Raw genomic sequence first — 25,570 nt, forward strand, 5'->3', positions numbered from 1 at the left:
GATATACAAAATATAAGGATTAAAAACAGGACTTTAAATCTCCAATTTTCAGAAGAGGAAACTGAGGCCCAGAGAAGTTCTGTGACTTGACCAAGATCACAAAGCTGGCAAATGGCAGAGCTGGGATTAGATGTGTCTATTGCCAGTCCCTTCTCTCCATCTTCTCTTCCAAGCACTTAGTACAGTGCTGCTCTGCACACAGTAAGCATTCAGTAAATATGATTGATTAATCTTCTTAGATTGTGAACTCTTGGGGACCATGCATAATTCTCATCCATTTATTTTTCCCCAGTGCTTAATGCAATGATTGTCCACATGAGGTGCGACCATGCATAATTCTCATCCATTTATTTTTCCCCAGTGCTTAATGCAATGATTGTCCACATGAGATGCTTAATATTAGTAGGACTACTACCTACTGAAAAATAAAAAAAGAAGAACCTAAATTATATTCAGTGATTACTTTGAGTAATCAATGAAATCAATGAAATAGGGTGAATATTGTAGCTACAGGGTTTTGATTTGGTACAGTTTACAACAAACATGCAGAGCATAAGTGTGGCCTAATGGATAGAGCACAGGCTTGGGAGTCAGAAGGACCTCGGTTCTAATTCCAGCTCTGCCATATCTGCTGTGTGACCTTGGGCAAGCAACTTTACTCTCCTGTGCCTCAGTTACCTCATCTGAAAAATGGGGATTAATACTGTGCACCCCACGTAGGACAGGGAGTGTGTCCAACCCGATTTGCCTGTATCCACTCCAGCACTTAGTACACTACCAGACACATAATATGCCCTTAATGAATACCACAATTATTATTATTATTAGTGGATTATTCTCTCTAAGGATTAACCTTCAGTGGTGCACTATAGGTGAAGTGCCACGTTGACAAGTCATCATGTTTTTAACATATTCAAGCTTGGTATAATCCGTTCTTTTCTACTGAATGCGTTTACAGTTGTCTCAACCTCCAAAGGGCAGCCTTCTCACATTAGCCAGGTGAGGAATTGGCCAGAACTATGGGAACTACAGTCTGTCAATCAGGCCGGCGGGCTTAAATCATGGTTTCAAGGACAGATTCTGGAGTGACATTACATGGCTCCTACAAAGGAATCTCTATGCAAGGATGATTGTGAAATTTGCTCCAACCTGGAAAAGTTCATAATAGAAATTTTACAACAGAAAAATACACTTCAGAACACTCACTTCCTCAATCCAAGCATATGGAAACCAATTTAAAATACTGATTGGACTGTGATCTGATTTCGCCTGAATAATAGTCCTTAACTATGGGTCCAAAATAGCCCAAAAGGGAAAACAGGTGTCTTTATGTACATTCATTCATTCACTAATATTTATTAAGCGCTTACTGTGTGCTGAGCACTGTACTAAGCACTTGGGAAAGTACAATACAGCAATAAAGATGGACAATCTCAACATGGCCAAGACTGAACTGCTTATCTTCCCTCCTAAACCCTGCCCTCTCCCTGACTTTCCCATCACTGTTGACGGCACTACCATCCTTCCCGTCTCACAAGCCCGCAAACTTGGTGTCATCCTCGACTCCGCTCTCTCGTTCACCCCTCACATCCAATCCGTCACCAAAACCTGCCGGTCTCACCTCCACAACATTGCCAAGATCCGCCCTTTCCTCTCCATCCAAGCCGATACCCTGCTCATTCAATCTCTCATCCTATCCCGACTGGATTACTGCATCAGCCTCCTCTCCGATCTCCCATCCTCGTGTCTCTCCCCACTTCAATCCATACTTCACGCCACTGCCCGCATCATCTTTGTGCAGAAACGCTCTGGGCATGTTACTCCCCTCCTCAAAAATCTCCAGTGGCTACCAATCAACCTGTGCATCAGGAAAAAACTCTTTCACCCTCGGCTTCAAGGCTCTCCATCACCCTCGCCCCCTCCTACCTCAACCTCCCTTCTCTCCTTCTCCAGCCCAGCCCGCACCCTCCGCTCCTCTACCGCTAATCTCCTCACCGTGCCTCGTTCTCGCCTGTCCCGCCGTCGACCCCCGGCCCACATCATCCCCCGGCCTGGAATGCCTTCCCTCCACACATCTGCCAAGCTAGCTCTCTTCCTCCCTTCAAAGCCCTACTGTGAGCTCACCTCCTCCAGGAGGCCTTCCCAGACTGAGCCTCCTCCTTCCTCCCCCCCTGCCCCTCCCCCCTGCATTACCTCCTTCCCCTCCCCACAGCACCTGTATATATGTATATATGTTTGTACTAGCATCTGCAAATAATAGTCAGTTGGCAGTGTCCCAGATATATCTAACTTTAGTAGCATTCACTTTGCAAAGCTTTCAGTAAATGAGAAATCACACAACCATGAAAAAATTAACCAGGTACCAAAGAGACATGTAAAGTGAGAATTAGGATTCACAGAGGATTGACAGGGACATAATTACAGTAATCCACAGCTGCTTCAAGTGTAGAAAATAATGAATTGCCCTGTGAAAGCTGGTCTCCATGAAATAGAAAGAGAGGACCATCTGCTGTAGGGTGATAGCCTGGCTTTATATTCTTAGCCCAGACAGCCTACGCCACGGTGATCCTGTTACCTTACCTACGGGTTTACGGGGGTAACAAGTCATGTCCAGATCATCACACTCCACATTGGAAGTGGTTGGGCTGAGAAGGATAAAATTTAGAGTGTACAGCCCTCAATTATTCATTTCCTTTTATTTCCCAAGACACTGACTGTCATTTTTTCCTTAAATACATTGTTTATCTAAGTCGTCTGAGAAAAAGAAGCCATTACATAAGTCAACACAATTTATAAAGTAAATGTAACAAGCTGTGTTTTCTTTTCCCTACAGTAATCCTGAGTCTATATTCTAAGCATTCAAATGGTGGCTGAGGTTTGGAGATCTGAAGAGGGGTTATTGCTAGCTTCTGCTCTACATACATATTGTTTAAATTAAAATACTACAGGAGTTAGTTGGGAATTCATCTTCTCCGATGAGCATTATAAATATGCTAATTTTAAAGAACAAAAGAAAAGTTTATAAGAAAACTTTAATGGTGTTGATAAAATCTCTGTGAGGTGGTTTTGGAGTACACAGCTCTGCCTGAAGGCAGATAATTTACCAAATGATCTTTGAAAACTACTTCTATGATTTGCGAATCAGAAAAAAATAGATGTGTGTTCCAAGTCATTTAATACATGAAAATTATATAAAGGGAGACTTAAACGAGTAAAAACACATCATTGCCTTAACATTTCTCTCGAGTTTTGTCCATGTGCCAAAATAGGTGCAGAATAGACACTGTTCTCACCCACAGTGGGCTGAAGTGCAGAGCGAACTAATCCAGACTGTGAGAAGCTTTGTGTGGAAGTAAAGAATGGGGGCTAAATTTCCTTCTGATTAAATTCTACTTGGTCTTACAACTCTCCATTCTCCATGACTGGAAGCAGAAATGGCAGATTGTAAAATACTGCACTGCGGCTGATGGAGAGGTTGAAGTAATAATAATAATAATGGCATTTGTTAAGTGCTTACTATGTGCCAAGCACTGTTCTAAGTGCTGGGGGGGATGCAAGGTAATCAGGTTGTCCCACATGTGGCTTATAGTCTTGATCTACACTCACTCCCTTGGTGACCTCATTCGCTCCCACGGCTTCAACTATCATCTCTACGCTGATGACACTCAGATCTACATCTCTGCCCCTGCTCTCTCCCCCTCCCTCCAGGCTCGCATCTCCTCCTGCCTTCAGGACATCTCCATCTGGATGTCTGCCCGCCACCTCAAACTCAACATGTCCAAGACTGAACTCCTTGTCTTCCCTCCCAAACCCTGCCCTCTCCCTGACTTTCCCATCACTGTTGACGGCACTACCATCCTTCCCGTCTCAAAAGCCCGCAACCTTGGTGTCATCCTTGACGCCACTCTCTCATTCACCCCTCATATCTAAGCCGTCACCAAAACCTGCCAGTCTCAGCTCCGCAACATTGCCAAGATCTGCCCTTTCCTCTCCATCCAAACTGCTACCCTGCTCATTCAAGCTCTCATCCTATCCCGTCTGGACTACTGCATCAGCCTTCCCTCTGATCTCCCATCCTCGTGTCTCTCCCCACTTCAATCCATACTTCATGCTGCTGCCCGGATTGTCTTTGTCCAGAAATGCTCTGGGCATGTTACTCCCCTCCTCAAAAATCTCCAGTGGCTACCAATCAATCTGCGCATCAGGCAGAAACTCCTCACCCTGGGCTTCAAGGCTCTCCATCACCTCGCCCCCTCCTACCTCACCTCTCTTCTCTCCTTCTCCAGCCCAGCCCACACCCTCCGCCCCTCTGCCGCTAATCTCCTCAACGTGCCTCGTTCTCACCTGTCCCACTGTCGACCCCCAGCCCACGTCATCTCCCTGGCCTGGAATGCCCTCCCTCTGCCCATCCACCAAGCTAGCTCTCTTCCCCCCTTCAAGGCCCTACTGAGAGCTCAGCTCCTCCAGGAGGCCTTCCCAGACTGAGCCCCTTCCTTCCTCTCCCCCTTGTCCCCCTCTCCACCCCCTACGTCTTACCTCCTTCCCTTCCCCACAGGACCTGTATATATGTATATATGTTTGTACATATTTATTACTCTATTTATTTATTTATTTTACTTGTACATATCTATTCTATTTATTTTATTTTGTTAATATGTTTGGTTTTGTTCTCTGTCTCCCCCTTCTAGACTGTGAGCCCACTGTTGGGTAGGGACTGTCTCTATATGTTGCCAACTTGTACTTCCCAAGTGCTTAGTACAGTGCTCTGCACACAGTAAGTGCTCAATAAATATGATTGATTGATTGATCCCCATTTTACAGATAAGGTAACTGAGGCACAGAGCAGTGAAGTGACTTGCCCAAAGTCACACAGCTGACAAGTGGCAGAGTTGGGATGGGATTGGGATTGACAAATGGCGGAGTTGGGATTCAGTAGACAATCCTGTGAAGAAATTTGGGTGGGATATTTGAGGAGAATGAGAGTCAGCTTCTGTACGGAGAGCTGAAACTGGGAAACTCAAAGCAAGGAAGGCAGAGAGAGCATTTTAAGGACAAGGTCAAACAAAGGCTCAGACAATGCTGCTTCCCAGCTGAAAACTGAGAGTCAGTTGCAGAAGATAAAACTTTATGTAACCCTGACAAGAAATAGGGAATGGATCTCCTTAATCCAAAACTTCACCTGGAGGAAGAGACAAGGCGGCAAGGGAAAACAGCACCAGACACTAAAAGCACTGAATACAACCAAACAACACAGAGTAAACTTTTTGTATGCACAATGTGGCTGGACTGTGGATTCAGTGCTTAGAACAGTGCTTGGCACATAGTAAGCACTTAACAAATGCCATCATCATCATTATTATTATTATCCTGCACTGGCCTGTTCAGCCACACAAGCACTCATTGGTGAACTTGTGGGCAGGGAATATGTCTGTTTATTGTTGTATTGTACTCTCCCAGGTGCTTAGCACAGTGCTCTGAACACAATAAATGATCAATAAATGTGATTGAATGAATGAATGAATGAATGAATGAATGAATGAACAAACTTCATCATGACTGGTACCTTCGTTGAATTTAAAGGACAAATATATAATCATGGGGAGAAATATATTCCAACAAGGGTTAGTGAAGCAGTGTAGCCTAGTGGAAAGAGCATGGGCCTGGGAATCAGAAGACCTGAGTTCCAATCCCAGCTCTGCCACTTGTCTGCTGTGTGACCCCGGGCAAGTCACTTAACTCGGTGCCTCGGTTGCCTCATTTGTAAAATGGGGACTAAGACCTTGAGCCCCATGTGGGACATAGACTGTGTCCAACCCAATTATCTTGTATCTACCCCAGTGCTTAGTATAAGTATAGTGCCTGGCACATAGTAAAGCGCTTAACAAATATCATTCTTAAAAAAAAGTTGTCTGATGTTCAGAGTGATTTAAGTAAGGGCAGTGGACAGCTTGGGCCCACCAAAATGTTTAACTTCATGTATTTTTAAGTACCGAAACAAGCTACAAATATAATAATAACAATAATGACGGTATTTATTAAGCACTTACTATGTGCCAAGAACTTTTCTAAGCACTGAAAATAAATAAAATATTGATGATAATAATAATAATAGAGATATTTGTAAAACACTTACTATGGCCCAGGCACTGTTCTAAGCACTGGGGCGGACACAAGGTAAACAGGTTGTATACAGACCCTGTCCCACATGGGGCTCAAAGTCTTAATCCCCATTTTACATATAATAATAATAATAATAGTAATAATAATAATAATAATAATAATAATAATAATGGTATTTGTTAAGCACTTACAGTGTGCCAAGCACTGTTCTAAGCCTTGGGATAGATCAAGGTAATTGGGTTGTCTCATGGGGCGGGTGGGGAGGGGGGCCTTGCGGTTTTAATCCCCATTTTACAGATGAGGTAACTGAAGCATAGAGAAGTGGCTTGCCCAAGGTCACACAGCGGACAAGTGGTGCAGCTGGGATTAGAACCCAGATCCCAGACTCCCAAGCCTGTGGTCTTGCCACTACATCATGCTGCTTCTCTAGGCATATACACATTTAGGAATAAATACATGCTGCAGTACTCCCCCATAGCTTGGAGGTTGAACTGATGCTTAATTCAGAAACGCAACCTACATACAAATGCAGAGAATGCTAACTGAAAGATAAATCTGTGGGGTATGTTATTTTTCTTCTACCATTCATTTGTTAATTCATTAATATTTACTGAATGTCTGCTTTGTGCAGATTAAGGCATTAAGTAATAATTATGATGCAAAGGGAGGGGGATCAAAGAATGCCCCAAGATGTTTCATTTATAACATTCAATTTCTGATTTGCCTTCTAGTGATAACAACAGGAATTTAACAAGTGGTAATAGTATTTATTGAACACCCATTTGAATTAGTGCACTACACTAGGAGTGGAGGAAGTTCAGAATGAAGAAGTGGCGCATTCACAGCCCACAAGGAGCCTAGACTCTAAAGGGGGAGAAAAACACAAAGATACTGGTGGACAGAGCTCTGCACATAGAAGGCACTCAATAAACACCACTGATCAATTAGCAACTAGAGAGGTCAAAATAAATAACTGAATGCAAACTGGACAAACATACATGAAGGAGTGCTGAGGGTGGGCATCAGTAAGTTCACAAGTACTAGAGTTGGCTACTAGGGTTATGTATCTTTGAATCCTGGGAGATTAGTTGGGGAAGTTTGCTGGAGGAGGTGGGATTTTTGGAGGGCACTGAATGTGGGAAAGCTTGTGGATTGTTGGATTTTGATGGGAAAACATGCTAAGCCGGGGGACTAGAATCTCATTTCTAGGGCATCTGGAAAAGATATAGATGAATGAGTATTTTTAAGTGTTTAGCAGTGCTTTTTTAGAGTATTTCATAATACTAAGTATATAATGGTGATATTTACATTAATATCTACCTCCCCCTACACAATGTAAACTCTAGACTGTGAGCCCACTGTTGGGTAGGGACCGTCTCTATATGTTGCCAACTTGTACTTTCCAAGCGCTTAGTACAGTGCTCTGCATACAGTAAGCGCTCAATAAATACAACAATGAATGAATGAATGAAGTGGGCAGGTAACAAGTCTACCAACTCTGTTATATTGAACTCTCCCGAGCACTTAGTGCTCTGCACAAAGTAAGAGCTCAATAAATACCACTGATGAAGATGATCTGTAAAGTACTTATTTATATGCCAAAAGAAGCTGCAAGAATATTTAATCTCACAAAGAAAGTTTATTTCCTGAGTGTATCTAATCTTACTGACTCAGTCTTTGTCAACATCATGTTTTTTTTTTCAGTTCCCTCCTCTCCCATGAGTTTTTTGCTTATTTTCTTATTTTCTATATGCATCTACTTCTACACTATGATGATGGTCCTGCTCAACCTTCCTGCTCTACCGGTTTCAGGTAGACTTGAAATAGCATTAGGTAGATTTTGGGATTAATCAAAACCACATGGCTATCCCCGTGTCCATGAAGTCCTCCTGGGCTTTTCTTGTTCCTGCAGCACAGCTGACAGGGAATTGCAGATTATAACTGTCATCTTGCTCTTGATAAATACTCATGTTGCCTCAGCAACAGCACTCTGAAGAAATTCAAAGATGTATTCCTTTGTCAAGCTAAATTTCATGGTCAAATCAGTTTGTGGCATTTTCCTGAGGTAACTCATAGGTGGTTACTGGGGAAGAAGGGTAGATCTTGGTAGAGTGGAAAATGTTGTCATAAAGAGAATTGAGAAGATTAACCAGGATGGGGGAAAAAAAAAAGCATCTTGAGTTTTGAGACTATAATCCTTTTTGCAAGTTTTTTTTTTGTTTTTTCCTAATCCCCTACCACTGGTAGAGAGCATTTTAATTGTTCTGCACGATCCTCTACTACTTACAAACAGCTCAAATGGCTAATAATGAGAAGTTCAATGCAAAAAAAATCTCAAACTCCACATCTTTGAGTGACCAAAACAATACAGTCAACAAATCAGTCAACAGAATGTACTGAACGCTTACTCTGTCTGGAGCACGTATAACTCAGGAACAAAAATTCAATTGACAGCAAAATATTTAAGCTACTTTTATAACTAGATTTTCCTAAAGGACTTTCAAATACTTTCATTCATTCATTCAATCGTATTTATTGAGTGCTTACTGTGTGCAGAGCACTGTACTAAGCACTTGGAAAATACAATTCGGCAACAGATAGAGACAACTCCTACCCAACAACGGGCTCACAGTCTAGAAGGGGGAGAGAGACAACAAAACAAAATAAGTAGACAAGTGTCAATACCATCAAAATAGATAAATAGAAATATAGATATATACACATTACTAATAAAATAGAGTAATAAATATGTACAAATATACACAAGTGCTGTGTAAGGGGAAGGGGAAGGGAGGGAGTGGGGGGAGGAGCAGAGGAAAAGGGGGGGCGCAGTCTGGGAAGGCCTCCTGGAGGAGGTGAGCTCTCAGTAGGGCTTTGAAAACAGGAAGGGAGCCAGTTTGGCAGATGTGAGGAGGGAGGACACTCAAGGCAAGAGATAAGTCGTGGGCCAGCGGTTGACGGCAGGACAGGCGAGAACAAGGCACAGTGGAGTTCAGAGGCAGAGGAGCGGAGTGTGCGGGCTGGGCTGTGGAAGGAGAGAAAAGAGGTGAGGTACGAGGTGGGGAGGTGAGGTAGGAGGGGGTGAGGTGATGGAAAGCTTTGAAGCCGAGAGTTAAGAGTTTTTGCTTGATTCGAAGGTTGATAGGCAACCACTGGAGATTTTTGAGGAGGGGAGTGACATGCCCAGAGCGTTTCCGTAGAAAGATAATCCAGGCAACAGAGTGAAGTATAGACTGAAGTATAGACTGATAATGAATAATGATGGCATTTGTTAAGCACTTACTATGTGCAAAGCACTGTTCTAAGCGCTGGGGAGCATACAAGGTTATCAGGTTTTCCCACGTGGGGCTCACAGTCTTAATCCCCATTTCACAGATGAGGTAACTGAGGCACAGAAAAGTTAAGTGACTTGCCCAAAGTCACACAGCTGACAATTAGTGGAGCCGGCATTTGAACCCATGACTTCTGACTCCCAAGCCCGTGCTCTTTCCACTGAGCCACGCTGCCTTTCCTTAGAGATGTATTTAGAAGCCAAATCTTGGTATTTCCAGCTTCCCTGCCACTGCCTGCTGCCAGCTCCAAATAAAGAAAGGAAAACAGAGTCTGAGAAATCACTCATGGCTACTTTTCCAGGACTTTTCTTGGTAAGTGGTTTGTTTGTTCCTTTTTTCCCCCATTTCCACGTGATTAAGGAAGAAAGAGAGCAGGATGAAATATTTTAAAAGAGCACCGGGATTTCAAATAGAATGTGTGAATGCTAATAACTAATGAGAACAATGACAATACATCAATTTCATCAGGCTCAAACACTGCTATTAATTCTGCTTTACATTGATGGTGCCATTATTTCATTATTTATTTAAATGAAAATGTAGGAGGATAGCACAAAGGGGTGCCTGGAATTGTTCACTGCCATCAGTAGCCACCCTAATCACTGACTAGGTTTGATTTTCAGCTCCTTTTCCTTTCCTACTCAACCCCAGTCAGACAGGATTAACAGGACATGGTTTAGAAGGTTTGGAAAATGCACAAAAAATTGAATAATTCGGCCCTAAATAACAGAGAATTAACTCTAACATCGATAAAAATCACAGTGGGGGGAAAAGAGTTGGGCTCAGATTGTTCTCAGTATGACTTACTTCATTTTCCTGACAGCTTATTAGCAAAATTCCTACAATGGTAAATTGCTTGGGCATGACAAACAGAAGGCAAATGGATTATCCTGAAGGTTTAATAAATTATGCACATAATTTCATGAATCATTAGATCAAAAACTTCCACTAAACCTGAAGGATAGTCCTTCGCACCAACTCCCAGGGTTGACTTGCAACTTCTCTTCTAAGGCATGGCCAGGGCCAAGGCCACGGATGCTGTGAAAGAAGTGTAGGGTGGGATGAGAGTGGGCATGGTTCCTCCCAACCTGCCCAGGCTTTAGAGTCAGAGGTCACGGGTTCAAATCCTGGCTCCGCCACTTGTCAGCTGTGTGACTTCGGGCAAGTCACTTCACTTCTCTGTGCCTCAGTTACCTCATCTGGAAAATGGGGATTGAGATTGTGAGCCCCCCGTGGGACAACCTGATCACCTTGTAACCTCCCCAGCTCTTAGAACAGTGCTTTGCACATAGTAAGCGCTTAATAAATGCCATTATTATTATTATTATTATTATTATTATTATTATTATTATTATCTCTTTCCTCCCCACCCTGTCCCCATCCATTGACATTTCTGTACCAGTGGTGGACAGTTGATATTCGCCCCACCCCAACCCCAAGGCACTTGTGTACATATTCTTAAATTATCTATTACAAATTATTCATTCCTATGTCTGTCTCCCCCTCTAGATTGTAAATTCGTTATGGGCAGGGAACATGTCTGCTAATTCTGTTGTATTGTACTCTCCCTAGTGCTTAGTATAGTGTTCTACACGTGGTAAATAATAATAATAATAATAGCATTTATTAAGTGCTTACTATGTGCAAAGCACTGTTCTAAGCGCTGGGGAGGTTACAAGGTGATCAGGTAGTCCCACGGGGGACTCACAGTCTTAATCCCCATTTTACAGATGAGGTAACTGAGGCGCAGAGAAGTTAAGTGACTTGCCCAAAGTCACACAGCTGACAAGTGGCGGAGCTGGGATTCGAACCCATGACCTCTGACTCCAAAGCCTGGGCTCTTTCCACTGAGCGATTGTGGCTCTTCTGGGATAGGGAAACTGACAGTAAGCACTCAATGAATAAGAATGAACGAATTAATGGGCCACAGGTTGGAGAATGGAGTGGGGGGAAGAACAGCAGCTGCAAGTAAGGTTAGGTTAGTGTCAAAGGTCAAAAACCGTACCACACAGGACAGTTCCAGACATCAGAAGCACGAACGGGATGAGGAGAAAAGAAGTCTGGACCATGGTGGGGGCTGGGGGCGGTGAGGGTGGGTATTATAATGATAATAATAATAATTGTGATATTTGTTAAGCACTTCCATGTGACAGGCACTGTACTAAAAGCTGAGGTGGATACAAGCAAATCAGGTTGGACAAAATCCCTGTCCCATGTGGGGCTCACATAGTCAATCCCCATTTTACAGATGTGGTAACTGAGGCACAGAGAAGTGAAATGACTTGCCCAAGGTCACACAGCAGACAAGTGGTGGAGCCGTATTTAGAACCCATGACCTTCTGACTCTGAGGCCCATGCTCTACCCACTACGCCATGATCATTCACCAACTTCCCTCTAGACTGTAAGCTTGTTGTGGCACGGAATGTGTCTGTTATATTGCTATATTGTACTCTCCCAAGCGTTTAAAACAGTGCTCTGCACACAGTAAGCACTCAATAAATATGACTGACTAGTCTAGAATGACAGCCTGTATGGTGGGTTTTGCCAAGGAAGACAGGGAGAATCACAGAGCTGATGTGAAACTGTCACTTTATGTCTAAGACTTACGATGGCTTACTTTGTTATATATTCTATGCTTAAATATTTTGGTGTGAATTTTGTTTAAAACTTTGTTTCTAAAAAAATCAAAGTTAATGTTATGTTTTGTGTTAAAGTATTTTAACTAAGATTAAACAGTAGTTTAGTGATGTACAATGTTACGATATATAGTAAGTAAGGAAATGCTTTTTTGTGGTCCAGGGGTTTCGAAATGGACCCCATTTTGCAAAATGTAAGTCTATGGAAAAATGTATCTCAAAATAACAACCACATGCAGCCCTCTGATTTACAGCAGAACTGACTTCAGTCCTGAAAACTGAAAGTTGAAATATCAGTCTGTCAATCATCAATATTTATTGAGCACTTACTCTGTACAGAGCACTGTACTACAGACTTGGGAGAGTATAATATAACAGTGTAACAGAGTTGGTAGACATGGTCCCTGCCCACATCGACCTTGCAGTCTATAGAAGGAGACAGACATTAGCAAAATACATAAATTACAGATAAGTGCTGTGGGGCTGAGGGAGGAGTGAATAAAGGGAACAAATCCAAATGGCAGGACGATGCAGAAGGGAATGGGAAAAGAGGAAATGAGAGCTTAATTAGGCATGACCTCTTGAAGAAAAAGTGTCTTCAATAAGACTTTGAAGGTGGGGAGAGTAATTGAAATACGGTACCGTAATCAGTAATCACAGCTAAGGCCCTAAAAAGACGTCATGTCCTAATGTCACAATCAACATGTGGTAAAACTGAAAATGAAATTCTTGGGGGGCTTTACCCATTTGCTACTCTGTGGAGAAAATCATCCTACAAAGGCATAAATCCTTAATGTCACATTACCCTGTCCCTATGATACTCCCGGAAAAAGACAGACAGTTAAAAATACAGAATCACTAGTCAAAACTATCCGTGCACTCCATTCACAGTAGCAATTAGAAAAAAATGAAAAACACTCACAGCAAGGAACCATTTCAGTATGAAAGCGGCCCAACGTATTTGATGCAGAAGAGCACAAGGGTTAATCCCATTTTTCCAAATGTGTTCTGCAATGTCTATCAGAAGAACACAATAGACGGATTAAAGCACGGTGGATGAAATAGGGCCTTGTTTCACCAGGATTATTTACTGGAGTGTCATTTCATTTCCTTTCTAGTTCTAACATACTTAAAACATGAACACTTCAGGGAAAACGCAGCTACAGATTTGGTAGGTGAAAGCTATGACAATTTCTCTCTGCTGTAATTAAATAGTGTGGGGCTAATGACCTAGCTGATTCAATGAGCTTTGATTCCAAGCAATTATGGGTGCTTCAGTGAAGTTCATTCTTCACTTGAGGTTGTAAAGGGTGTGTCTAAGGAGTCCAAGGAGGAGGAGTTCAAGAGAAAACAGCTTGAGAAACTGCTGAATTGTTTAAGCTAGGTTAGCTCAGTGCTCTCCAAACTGTAAATTATTTCCCACACCTGTGCTGCAGTGCCCAAAAAGCTAAACCTCAGCTAGCAACTGTTTCATCTGCAACAAAAGTGAAAGACAAAAATAAGCTACCTCCGTATATGCCCCTTCTCCTTTTCGTCTGCCATCCCTCTCCTTCCCAATGTTTGTGTCCCTCCAAGAAAATTCCATATTTTAGAAAATTTGGAAAAATCATATTTTGGAAAACAAAGGCTCCTTTTCCAATAAAGCAAATAATTTCTTCCGCAAATGAAAAGTTCGAGTAGGTTTTAGGATGAATCTGATATTACCCAAAATAAACCAGGCAGGCCAGTACACTTTTGGCAGTGTGTCTCAGTGGAAAGAGTATGGGTTTGGGAGTCTGAGGTCATGGGTTTGAATCCCGGCTCTGCCACTTGTCTGCTTTGTGACTTTGGGCAAGTCACTTAACTTCTCTGTGCCTCAGTTCCCTCATCTGGAAAATGGGGATTAAGACTCTTAGCTCCACATGGGACAACCTGATCGCCTTGTAGCCCCCCCGGCGCTTAGAACAATGATTTCCACATAGTAAGTGCTTAACAAATGCCATCATTATTATTATAGCAGTCATTAAACAGTATTTTTTAAGTGCTTGCTGTTCGCAGAGCACTGTACTAAGCACTGGGAAAGATTATGCAGGTGGGAATAAGAAATGGACCCCGTCCCTCAGTAATAATAAGATGGTATTTGTTGAGCGCTTACTATGTGCCAAGCACTGTTCTAAGCACTGGGGTAGATCCAAGCTAACCAAGTTGATCCACATGGGGCTCACAGTCTTAATCCCCATTTTACAGATGAGGGAACTGAGGCACAGAGACTTGCCCAAGGTCACACAGCAGACAAGTAGCAAAGCCGGGATTAGAACCCATGACCTCTGACTCCCAAGCTCAGGCTCTTTCCACTAAACCACACTGCCTCAAGGGCCTCACATTCTGAGAAGATATTAGAGGGGTTCACAGTCTAACACACTATTTTATAAAGTCATTCCTTATATAAAAGATAATTATTCAGTCCCTCATGAGAGAATATAAATTATTAGGGACTAAAGAAAACACATGGTTAATTAAAAAGCAAATTGCCCATTTACAGCTAAAATGACTCACTGACTCTTCTCCGTCCGTTCATTGAGACACCAGATGTGGGTTGCCGACCATCTGTACGCTCACGGACAGTCTGTAAAAATGACCTAAAACTGGACCTGTCGATAGAGCTCCCCAATATTTTTTTTTATGGGCGGTCTCTACCCTGGGGCAGCAAAAAGAGGAATCTAGGGGCAACGCTGTTGTACCCGCCACATCCAACATCCCACAAGCCCCACCTCCTCTCCTTTCTACATCATCTCTGCACTTGGGCATTTGATAGTCACCCCTCCCTCAACCCCATGACACTTAAGTCTTGTCTTATGCTGTCGAGTCATCTCTGATCCATAGCAACTCCATGGACACATCTCTCCCAGAACGCCCCACCTCCATGTGCAATCATTCTGGTAGTAGGTCCATAGAGTTTTCTTGGTAAAAATGTGGAAGTGGCTTACCATTGCCTTCTTCCAAGCAGTAAAACTAGAGTCTCCACCCTCGACTCTCTCCAAGCCGCTGCTGCTCAGCAGGATGAGTTTTGAGTTGTAGCAGATTGACTTCCACTCACTAGCCACTGCCCAAGCTAGAAATGGAATGGATATGCCTCTGCTTGACCTGCCCTCCTGTAAGTGAGACTGGTAGAGTACTGGAAACTCTCCAGGTGCGAACCTGACAGGGGGGCACTTATGTACATATCTTTAAATCTTAAATTAGGAATTATTTATTTATTTAATGTCTGTCTAACTCTAGACTCTCAGCTCACTGGGCAGGGAACGTGCCCAACAACTCTGTTATACTGTACTGTTATATTGTAGTGTGGTCTAGTGGAAAGAGCACAGGCCTAGAAGTCGGAGGACATGGGTTGCAATCCCAGCTCTTCCACATGTCTAATGTGACACCTTGGACAAGCCACTTAACTTCTCTGTGCCTTAGTTACCTCAACTATAAAATGGGGATTAAATCCTCCTCCCTCTGACTTAGGCTGTGAGTCCCATCTGGGACAGGGACCGTGTCCAAACTGATTAACTGGTATCTTCCCTAGCACTTAGAATATTGCTCGATAGTAAGCACTTAACAAATACCATAATAATAATGCTAATACCCTCCCAAGCACTCTGTACAGTGTTCTGCTTAGACTCTAAACTAGTTGTGCACGGGGAGCATGTCTGCCAACTCTGTTATATTGTACTATTATATTGCACAGAAGAAGCTTGGCCTAATGGAAAGAGTCCAGGCCTGGAAAGCAGAGGACCTGGGTTCTAATTCTGGCTTAGCCAGTTGCTTGCTGGGTGACCTTGGGCAAGTCACTTAACTTCTCTGTGCCTTAGTTCTCCTTCCTACAGAGACTGTGAAGCCCCATGAGGGACAGGGACTGTGACCAACCTAATTAACTTGTAACTCTCCCTGTGCTTAGACCAGTACTCAACCAATAGGAAATGCTTAACCAATACCTTAAAAAAATAAATTTCATTGATGATGATGATTTAAAGTTGTAGGTGCCTGGACATGGAGTTTATCACGAGCTCAGCTGACAGCTCATATGTGAACAACTGCCCCCTCCCCGCCCCCAAAGAAAACATCTAATCTCTGCCCCTTTTGATCGTTCAGTAACCAAGTTTGAAAGCTTGTCATTTTTATTCACACTTTCTGAAATGTAGTTTCAGCAGTTGGTGACCCTGGAAACTTTTGACACCCATGCCACCTGAATTCAATCATACCATTAGTGTTCTGGTTGACAACAGGAACAGTGATTCCTGCACTAAAACACCTTATTTGGGATTAACTTTCAGGTCCACAGACAGCTGGAATTCCAGGAGAAGTAAGGATCAGACTGGCAAGTCTTTTATTCCTTCCTCAGCTCCTCTACCTGCTGCAAAGGCCCTTCCAGGAGAGAGGGCAGAATGAGCAGGAAATATCAAATTCTTTGCTCCCTAGCTGCACACTGGCTATTTTTGACAGGACAGTTAGGGAAAGTCACAAAAGGGAATGGGGCTGGGAGTCAGGAGACCTGGGTTCTAGTCCCAGTTCTGCCACTGGCTTCCTAGGTGCCACGGGGAAGTGACCATCTCCCTAGGCCTTAGTTTCCACATCTGTAAAATTTAAAAAAAACTATGTATTTTACTTGTCTTCTGTGTGACCTTGGACAAGTCACTTCACTTCTCTGTGCCTCAGTTACCTCAACTGTAAAATAAGGATTGAGCTGTGAGCCTCATGTGGGACATGGACTGTGTTCGACCTGACTGGCACGTATACACCCCAGTGCTTAGTACAGTGTCTGGCATATAATAAGGGCTTAACAAATACCACAATTATTATTATTATCTCTTTATCTCTAAGCCCTATATGAATCAGAGACTGTGTTTGATCTGATTTTCTTTTATCTACCCCAGGATTTTCTCCTCTCAGGGTCACACCTGGAGAGTTTCCAATACTCTACCAGCCTTGGCTATGAGAGAAGGAGTCAAGCAGAGGCCTACTCATTCCATTCCTAGCTTGGGCAGTGACTAGAAAGTGGAAGGCAATCTGCTACAAGTCAAAATTCACCCATGCTGGTAAGCAGCAATATCAATCAATCAATCAATCAATCGTATTTATTGAGCGCTTACTATGTGCAGAGCACTGTACTAAGCGCTTGGGAAGTACAAATTGGCAACACATAGAGACAGTCCCTACCCAACAGTGGGCTCACAGTCTAAAAGGGGGAGGCAGAGAACAAAGGCAAACATACCAAAAAAATAAAATAAATAGGATAGAAATGTACAAGTAAAATAAATAAATAAATAAATAAATAGAGTAATAAATATGTACAAACATATATATATATATATATATATACAGGTGCTGTGGGGAAGGGAAGGAGATAAGATGGGGGGATGGGGAGGGGGACGAGGGGGAGAGGAAGGAAGGGGCTCAGTCTGGGAAGGCCTCCTGGAGGAGGTGAGCTCTCAGCAGGGCCTTGAAGGGAGGAAGAGAGCTAGCTTGGCGGAGGGGCAGAGGGAGGGCATTCCAGGCCTGGGGGATGACGTGGGCCGGGGGTCGATGGCGGGACAGGCGAGAACGAGGTACAGTGAGGAGATTAGCGGTGGAGGAGCGGAGGGTGCGGGCTGGGCTGTAGAAGGAGAGAAGGGAGGTGAGGTAGGAGGGGGCGAGGTGATGGATAGCCTTGAAGCCCAGGGAGAGGAGTTTCTGCCTGATGCGCAGATTGATTGGTAGCCATTGGAGGTTTTTGAGGAGGGGAGTAATATGCCCAGAGCGTTTCTGGACAAAGATAATCTGGGCAGCAGCATGAAGTATGGATTGAAGTGGAAAGAGACACGAGGATGGGAGATCAGAGAGAAGACTGGTGCAGTAGTCCAGACGGGATAGGATGAGAGCTTGAATGAGCAGGGTAGCAGTATGGATGGAAAGGAAAGGGCGGATCTTGGCAATGTTGCGGAGCTGAGACCGACAGGTTTTGGTGACGGCTTGGATGTGAGGGGTGAATGAGAGAGCGCAGTCGAGGATGACACCAAGGTTGCGGGCTTGTGAGACGGGAAGGATGGTAGTGCCGTCAACAGAGATGGGAAAGTCTGGGAGAGGACAAGGTTTGGGAGGGAAGACAAGGAGCTCAGTCTTCGACATGTTGAGCTTTAGGTGGCAGGCAGACATCCAGATGGAGATGTCCTGAAGGCAGGAGGAGATGCGAGCCTGGAGGGAGGGGGAGAGAGCAGGGGCAGAGATGTAGATCTGGGTGTTATCAGCGTAGAGATGATAGTTGAAGCCGTGGGAGCGAATGAGGTCACCAAGGGAGTGAGTGTAGATTGAGAACAGAAGGGGACCAAGCACTGAACCTTGGGGAACCCCCACAGTAAGAGGATGGGAGGGGGAGGAGGAGCCTGCAAAAGAGACTGAGAAAGAACGACCGGAGAGATAAGAGGAGAACCAGAAGAGGACGGAGTCTGTGAAGCCAAGGTCAGATAGCGTGTTGAGGAGGAGGGGGTGGTCCACAGTGTCAAAGGCAGCCGAGAGGTCGAGGAGGATTAGGACAGAGTATGAGCCGTTGGATTTGGCAAGCAGGAGGTCACTGGTGACCTTTGAGAGGGCAGTTTCCGTGGAATGAAGGGGACGGAAGCCAGACTGGAGGGGGTCGAGGAGAGAGTTGTTGTTGAGGAATTCTAGGCAGCGCGTGTAGACAACTCGTTCAAGGAGTTTGGAAAGGAATGGTAGGAGGGATATGGGGCGATAACTAGAAGGTGAGGCGGGGTCAAGAGAGGGTTTTTTTAGGATGGGAGAGATATGGGCATGTTTGAAGGCAGAGGGGAAGGAACCAGTGGAGAGTGAGTGGTTGAAAATGGAAGTTAAGGAGGGGAGAAGGGATGGAGCGAGAGATTTCATAAGATGAGAGGGAATGGGGTCAGAAGCACAGGTGGCCGGAGTAGCACTTGAGAGGAGGGAGGAGAGTTCCTCTGAGGATACCGCTGGGAAGGATGGGAGAGTAGCAGAGAGTGTTGAGAGCCGGGGGGTTGGAGAAAGGGGGGAAGAGACTTTGGGGAGGTCGGACCTGATGGATTGAATTTTGTTAATGAAGTAGGAGGCCAGATCGTTGGGGGTGATGGAAGGAGGAGGGGGAGGAACCGGGGGCCTGAGAAGGGAGTTGAATGTACGGAAGAGCTGGCGGGGGTGATGGGCATGGGTGTCAATAAGGGAGGAGAAATAGTTTTGTCTGGCAGAAGAGAGGGCTGAGTTAAGGCAGGAAAGGATAAACTTGAAGTGAACGAGGTTGGCATGGTGTTTAGACTTTCGCCAGCAGCGTTCGGCAGCTCGAGCATAAGAGCGAAGGAGGCGGACAGTGGCAATGATCCAGGGCTGTGGGTTAGTGGTGCGAGAGCGGCGAAGGGAAAGGGGAGCGAGTGAGTCTAGCTGAGAAGAAAGGGTAGAGTTGAGAGCAGTAATCTGATCATCAAGACTGGGTAGAGAGGAGAGGGCGGCGAGGTGGGGTGTGAGGCGCTCCGAAAGATGGGTGGGGTCCAGAGAGCGGAGATCTCTGTGAGGGAGTAATACGGATTTACAGGGGAAAGGAGTGTGAGTGAGGAGGCAGGTGAGAAGATTATGATCAGAGAGAGGGATTACAGAGTTGGTGAGGGTGGACACAGTGCAGCGGTAGGAGATGATGAGCTCGAGGGTATGACCAAGTTGGTGAGTGGGTGAGGTGGGGTGGAGGAAGAGGTTGGCAGCATCAAGGAGAGATAGAAGGCGGGCGGCAGAGGAGTCGTTAGGGATATCCATGTGGATATTGAAGTCTCCGAGGATCAGAGTGGGCATGGAGAAGGAGAGAAGGAAGGTGAGGAAGGGGTCAAAGTCGTTAAAGAAGTTGGAAGTGGGGCCCGGAGGGCGGTAGATGATGGCTACAAGAATCTGGAGGGGGTGGTAGAGGCGAATAATGTGGGCTTCAAAGGAAGGGAAGGAAAGGGAAGGGGGAGGAGGGATAGTGCGAAAGTGACATTGGGGGCCGAGAAGGAAACCGACACCTCCTCCTTTTCCGGTGAGTCTGGGGGAGTGGGACAAGAAGAGGCCTGCACTGCAGAGAGCAGCAGAAGAGACCGTGTCGTCCGACGACAGCCATGTTTCAGTTAGGGCGAGGAGGAGTAGAGAACTGGAAAGGAAAAGGTCCAGGATGAAAGGGATCTTACTTAAAACGGAGCGGGGGTTCCAGAGGCCACACTTGGCATCAGCTGTCGAGGGTGGGGAGGGAGGGGGAAGGGTGCGAGGGGTGGGGAGGGTTTGGATTGGGATGAGTTGGCGGGGGCCTGGGTGGGGAGAGTGGGAAGGGGGGTGGCGATGGGAGAGGAGAACTGGGATGGGGTGGGGGCGGGGAGAAGGGGAGGGAGGGGGCCGGGAGAGAGGAGCGGAGGACCTGCGCTGGTACAGAGGAATCCTTGTTAGGGGGTGAGGGGGAGTGGTCTTGGTGGGTGAGAGGGAGGGAAACAGCTGGGTGGGAGAGGGGAAGGGGAAGGTGAGGAATGGGAATGGCAGTTGGGAGCAAGGGAACTGAAAGTTCATGCTGAGGTCAGCAGGGCGAGTGACAGTACAGCGGGAGGTTAACAATTGAACAATATGGGAGAGAGTTGAGGGCAGAGGCTCGAGTTTACTGTGCGGAAGGTGGCAATGGTAAACCACTTCCATATTTTTACCACGAAATCTCTATGGATACATTACCAGAACGATTGCAGATGGAGAGCGGGGCGTTCTGGGAGAGATATGTCCATGGTGTTGTTATGGGTCGGAAACTATTCAATGGCACAAAACAAGACAAGACCCCAGGATTTAGCACAGTGGGCCACCAACTTCTGCTGGAAACACTGTCCAACCTTGATTTCACTGACCCTATCCTCTTCCGGTTCCTCAAGGCTTAGTTCTGGGTCCCCTTCTATTCTCCATCGGCACCCACTCCCTCGGAAAACTCATTCACTACCAAGGTTTGAACTACCATCTCTATGAGGATGATTCCTAAATCTACCTCTCTCCTTCTGTGCTGTTTTGGATTTCTTCCTGCCTTCGGAATATCTCAACTTGGATGTCTCACCGACACCTCAAACTTAACATGTCCCAAATAGAACTCTTCATCTTCCAGTCAAACCCGGTCCGCTCCATTACCTTCCCATGACTGTAGACAGCACCACGATTCTCCACATCTCTCCTCTAGACTGTAAGCTCACTGCAGGCAGGGAATATCACTGTTTATTGTTGTACTTTCCCACGCACTTAGTACAGTGCTTTGCACACAGTAAGCTCTCAATAAATACGATTGAATGAATATCTCACAAGCCCATAACCTTTGGCATTATCCACAGCTCATCTCTCTCATTCAACCTGCATATTCAATCTGTTACCAAATCCTGTTAGTTCTGCCTTCACAGTATCTCCAGAATCCACCCTTTCCTCTCTAGTTGTTGCCGAGTTGTACTTTCCCAGTGCTCTGCACATGTAAGCGCTAAGTAAATAATACTGAATCCAAAGTTGCTGCCATGCTGATCCAAGCACTTAGCACTAAGTCTATCCCTCTTTGACTCCTTGAGAAGCAGCATGGTGTAGTGGATAGAGCATGGGCATGGGAGTCAAAAGGTCACGGGTTCTAATCCCAGCTCCGCTACGTGTCGGCTGGGTGACTTTGGGAAAGTCACTACCTTCTCTGTGCCTCAATTATCTCATCTGTAAAATGGGGATTAAGATTGTGAGCCCCACATGGGACAGGGACTGTGTCCAACCTGATTACCTTGTATCTACCCCAGGGCTTAGAACAGTGCTTGGCACATAGCAAGTGCTTGGTAAATACCATTATTATTATTACTGTATCAGCTTTCTTGCTGACCTCCCTGCCTCTTGTCTCTCTCCATTCCAGTCTATACTGCCCTCTGCTGTCCTGATCATATTTCTAAAAAAAATTCAGTGTATCGATGAATCAATCAATGACATTTATTGAGTCCTTACTGTGTGCAAAGCACTGTGCTAAGCTCTTGGGAAAATACAACAGAATTTACAGATGTGATCCCTGCCCACAAGGAGTTTACAGCCTACAGGGGGAGACAGACATTAAAATAGATTAGGGATAGGGAAAATAGTAGAGAATAAAAATATTAACATAAGTATTGTGGAGCTGGGGAGAGTATCTGAGTGTTTAAGGTGTACACAGCCAAGTTCATAGAAAATGCAGAACGGAGGTCAGATGGGGAAATAAAGGGCTTAGTCTGGGAATGCCAGGGAAGTTTATGTCTCCCTACTCCTCCAGAACCTCCAATGCCCATACCAAACAGAAATTCCTTTCCATTGTCTTTAAGACACTCAATCAGCTCACCTCATCTTATCTTACCTTGTTGATCTCCTACTACAACCCAGATGCTCACCTTGCTCCTCTAATGCCAAACTATTCACTGTACTTCTATCTCATCTATCTTGCAGCTGGCCCCTAGTCCATGTCCAACCTCTGGTATGGAATGCCCTCTCCATTCATATCTGACAGACCACCAATCTCCCCACCGTAAAAGCCCTCCTAAAATCACAACTCCTCCAAGAAGGCTTCCCCATCTAAGCCCTTGTTTCTTCCTACTCACCTCTCTCTGGGTCATCCATGCACTTGGATCTGTCCCTCTTAAGTATCTGATATTTATCTCATTCCAACCCTACATCACTAATGGCATAATGGATATGGCATGAGACTAGGAGTCAGAGGGTCATGGGTTCTAATCCTGACCCCATCACTTCTCTGCTGTATGGTCTTGGGCAAGTCACTTCATTTCTCTGTGCCTCTGTGTGTAAAATGGGGATTGAGACTGTGAGCCCCAAGTGGGACAGTGACTATGTCCAACCTGATTTGCTTGTGTCCGCCCCAGCACAATGCCTAGAATATATTAAGTGCTTAAATACCATAATAATAATCATTAATATATCCTTACACTTCAACATTTCCCCTATCTGTAATTTATTTCCATGTCTATATCCCCCTCTAGACTGTAAGCTCCTTGAGGGCAGGAATCCTATATACCAATTCTACTGTACTGTTCTCTCCCAAGCCCTTAGTACAGTGCTCTGCATATAGGAAGAGCTAAATAATAACCACTGATTGACTGATTGACTGCTTTATAAATACTATTATTATTATTGTTCATTCATTAAATCATATTTATTGAGCACTTACTTTGTGCAAAGTACTGTACTAAGTGCTTGGGAGAGTACAATATAATTATTAACTGACACATTCACTGCCCACGAAGAACTTACAGGCTAGGCTAGAGTCAATTATTGTTGATGTTGTTGTTGTTGTTGTAAGTTGACCTAGAAGAAATTGCGGTGCAAATACATGAAGGAATGAAAATTCCTTAATATTAGTCTTGTCGAGTTCATAAAGGAAAAGAAAGTGGGTACCATAAAACACAATTTCTATATGAACACAGATTGATGTTTTACAATAAAAGAATCCTTATTCTAAATTCTAAATTCTTATTTTCTGTCTTCTTAGTTTGTCATCTTACATTAATAATGAATAATACCCCAAAGCTCAAAACATTCCCTCTGGTTACCCTCTGGAAAAAAAAAAAACCTCTCTTAGTAGGGATAGGATTAATGACAGATGGTAATTACAGTTCTAACTGAAATATCCATAATGGCATAAATTCTCCATTAAGCACATTATTCAAGAGGAAGATAAATGCACTAAGTGGAATTCATAAACAGAAAGACATGTATTAAAAAATCTTTTCCATTCAGACTGCCCAAAACTATTTGTGCTGCTGTTTCTCAGGGGTCTTGGTCACATATCTAGGGGAAAGGAAAGAAGCTCCTGTTATCTGAGCCAGATAACAGAAGAAAGCACTCTAGAGATAAAAGGAAAACAACGGGAAGAAAATGGTACCAGCTTCCAACTTTCAGCTTCTTCAGGAAGCATACCAGTTTTTAAAAGGAATCCCACAGTAAGAGTCTCTGTCTTAAAAATACCATCTTAATCATCAATAGTGTTTATCGAGTACCTACTGTGTCCAGAGCACTGTTCAAAGCACTTGGGTGAGTACAAAATAATTAGAAGATCTAGTATGAAATAGATCTATTTAAAAGAAATTAAATGCAGGGGAAATTGTGGGCAGGGAATGTGTTTATAAACTCTGTTATATTGTACTCTCCTAAGCACATCATTCCCCTCTCAGGATTGCACCTGGAGAGTTTCCAGTACTCTACCAGTCTCGACTACAATAATAATAATAATGGCATTTATTAAGCACTTACTATGTGTAAAGCACTGTTCTAAGCGCTGGGGAGGATACAAGGTGATCAGGTTGTCCCACGGGGGGCTCACAGTCTTAATCCCCATTTTATAGATGAGGTAACTGAGGTATAGAGAAGTTAAGTGACTTGTCCAAAGTCACACAGATGACAATTGGCAGAGTGGATTTGAACCCATGACCTCTGACTCCAAAGCCCGTGCTATTTCCACTGAGCCACGCTGCTTCTCTGGGAGGGAGAGTCAAGCAGAGGCATACGCATTCCATTCCTAGCTTGGGTATTGGCTTGAGAGGAGAAAGCAATCTTCAACAAGTCAAAGCTCCCTTTAACTTGGCAGCAGCGGCATGGTAGAGAGTCGAGGGTGGGGACTCAAGTTTACTTCACAGAAGGAGGCAGTGGTAAACCACTTCTGAATTTTTATCAAGAGAACACTATGGATACACTACCAGAATGATTGCAGATGGAGCATTTTAGGAGAGATGAGTCCATGGTATCGCTATGGGTCGGAGACGACTCAACAGCATACAACACGACAATTGTATCGTCCAGTGCTCAGCACCCAGTAAGTGCTCAATAAAGATGATTCACTGATTGACTGACAGGGTAAAAAAGGTATATACATAAGTGCTTTGGAGGGAGGTGGTAACAACTGCGTAACAGAAGCAGTCTGGCCTAGTGGAAAGAGCACGGACCTGGGATTCAGAGGACCTGGGTCCATCACTTGTCTGCTGTGTGACCTTGGGCAAATCACTTCACTTCTGTGTGCCTCAGTTGCCTCACCAGTAAAATGAGGATTAAGACTGTGAGCCTTTGTGGGACAGAGACTGCAATCAACCTGATTATCTTGTATCTTTCCCAGCCCTTAATACAGTTCCTGGCACATAGTAAACACTTAACAAATACCATTAAAAAAATTGTGCAGAATAGTTGAGGTGACAGCAGGGGGATACAAGATGGAAAGATTACTGATTTGGATGGGAAAGCCCTCAGGAAAAGATGTAATCTCAGAAGGGCTTTTGGGGAAGCAGCTCAACCTAGCAGAAGTCACTTAACTTCTCTGTGCCTCAGTTACCTCACCAGTAAAATGGGAATTAAGACTGGGAGCCCCATGTTGCACAGGGACTGTGTCCAATACAATTATCTTGAATCTACCCCAGCACTGAGTACAGTGCCAGGTGCATAGCAAGTGCTTAACAAATGCCATTAAAAAAAAAAACTGGTGC

The 25,570-nt window shown here is 44.4% G+C and overlaps 1 protein-coding gene and 2 non-coding genes across 4 annotated transcripts in view; 1 reads left to right on the forward strand and 2 right to left on the reverse strand.

Moving 5' to 3' along the window:
• The window catches only part of PPM1L (protein phosphatase, Mg2+/Mn2+ dependent 1L), a 395,821-nt gene that overhangs the window by 154,964 nt on the left and 215,287 nt on the right, over positions 1 to 25,570 (reverse strand). The window lies entirely within an intron of this gene.
• LOC119934077 lies at positions 15,139 to 15,276 on the reverse strand. Its single transcript, XR_005452857.1, has one exon. It is a non-coding gene; the product is annotated as a small nucleolar RNA SNORA7 (small nucleolar RNA).
• On the forward strand, positions 16,994 to 17,131 carry LOC119938511. Its single transcript, XR_005454449.1, has one exon. It is a non-coding gene; the product is annotated as a small nucleolar RNA SNORA7 (small nucleolar RNA).

This window comes from Tachyglossus aculeatus, chromosome 1, assembly GCF_015852505.1.
Source record: "Tachyglossus aculeatus isolate mTacAcu1 chromosome 1, mTacAcu1.pri, whole genome shotgun sequence".
Taxonomy (NCBI): domain Eukaryota; kingdom Metazoa; phylum Chordata; class Mammalia; order Monotremata; family Tachyglossidae; genus Tachyglossus; species Tachyglossus aculeatus.